Source organism: Mizuhopecten yessoensis, unplaced genomic scaffold, assembly GCF_002113885.1.
Source record: "Mizuhopecten yessoensis strain PY_sf001 unplaced genomic scaffold, ASM211388v2 hete_35998072, whole genome shotgun sequence".
Classification (NCBI taxonomy): Eukaryota; Metazoa; Mollusca; class Bivalvia; order Pectinida; family Pectinidae; genus Mizuhopecten; species Mizuhopecten yessoensis.
Genome location: NW_018482216.1, coordinates 1 through 1,705, shown reverse-complemented (window position 1 = coordinate 1,705; position 1,705 = coordinate 1). Strand labels below are relative to the sequence as shown.

At 35.9% G+C, this 1,705-nt stretch overlaps 1 long non-coding RNA gene across 1 annotated transcript; it reads left to right on the top strand.

Annotated features, from left to right (window-relative positions):
* Window positions 1–128: 128 nt before the first annotated feature.
* On the top strand, window positions 129–722 carry LOC110444072. Its single transcript, XR_002462191.1, has 2 exons — window positions 129–214; window positions 627–722. It is a non-coding gene; the product is annotated as an uncharacterized LOC110444072 (long non-coding RNA).
* Window positions 723–1,705: the final 983 nt, after the last annotated feature.

Sequence of the window (1,705 nt, the reverse complement as noted above, 5' to 3'; positions counted from 1 at the left end):
TGAATTGGAAGAGTTAAAATGTGTCTTCAGGGTTGAATGAGTTAAATACCTACTGTGGTTTATGTACCAGTAGCTGAAAAGTGAATTCAAATCTGTATCAAATTTTCTATATAACCTCAGTATTTTTTGTGTTTCAGGGCTCAGACGTGGTAGATGGTGTCATCTCTGCTCTAGGAAAACCAGAGGCCAGAGGCCAGATATACGAAGCCCTTGGGTAGGTTCAGAAACCGAAACTGTTTTAAATTCATTTTTAACTCACCTGGTCAAAATTTATCTCTGTTTCGAACAACAATCACGGTCCAATTGTTAAGGAAACATTGAAAATTACAGCTAACAAATCAAAGTAAAACAATTTCCTGAGAACATTGACATGTCATGGGGTCATTTTAAGTTTAACACCTAAACATGCAAATTATAATATATAATTACATGAAACAATATTTATAGATATCAAATTAAATAAACTAGATCTCATAGATGTTCGAAGATCAACATTCGCGAATCAATGTATCAATGTTTCTAATTTTCCCCGTTGGTTACAAAGATCAAAACATCAATGTTTGACTGTAATACATGTATATGCATTTAAGACCCGTCAGTGATTTGTGTTTTCTTCCTGTTAACAGCCCAGAAAGCTACTTCTTGCACGACCTGGTGAAATTTTTCTATTTCTGTATGAGGAGGCCATTAGTGGGATTTGAGGAATTCACTGAAAACTATTTGTAAGTTACCCCTACATCTAGATCTGTATTAGGAGGGAAGAGTAGGAACAGGCCTGGTGGTGGTGTTTGGGATTGGAGGTAGATTTGTTGTCCGAGTTTGTATTCCTGTAATGCAGAATGGGAGTGCAGACAAAATATTCTGATTCACTGTATTGCATGATTTCTATTTCATGTTATTTATGGAATTATTTCATTGTAGATTAATATATTTTAGCTCATCTGACACTATGATCTTGTGAACTTATGTCAGGGCCCAGCATCTATCATCTGCTGTCGTATATAGGAAGGATACAGTTTGATATATTCATTTGATTGTAAAATGGAATGCAACATTGTTGGGCCATTGCATGGAATAAATTTTCATTTCACCTGGTCCAAAAGGCTAAAGCAAGCTTATCCTGCACCAGAGCATCTCAACAACTTTTTCAACCCACTTCTTCTGTACTGCATAATTACAAAATGTCGCAGTAATTTGACCATACTCCTTTAAGTGACTTTTCCTCTGGAACACTTAGGTGAATATCAACCATATTTTGTTGGAAGCATCCTCAGCTAGTGATAATTCTGTCTAGCCTTTGCCCTGGGGATGAAATCCCTAGGTCTTAACATAAAAGGGTAGAGATCACCACCCTATTGCCGTATATGTGCCTGTTGGGCGTGCATAACGGTTTACCATGATACTACTGTGAGCGTTCATATTTTAGTGATGGCCTTATTTTAGCGCTATTTTAGATGTTGCGTTAAATTATGATTGGGCCAATTGAAGTTCCTGTATATCAGTTTTTATTGTGAAATTGCGGGTGCACCAATTCATCAATGCACTATAAATCTGTTAAAATTTGATAATATGCTAAAATTTGAGTGTGCTTAATAAGTACCCTTACAGTATCATTATATCACACATAGTATCCTTGTGATCTAGGTTGTTTTAAAATATTTTTAACACTTTCACCCCTATGTAACTTTAGTAGACTCTACCATGC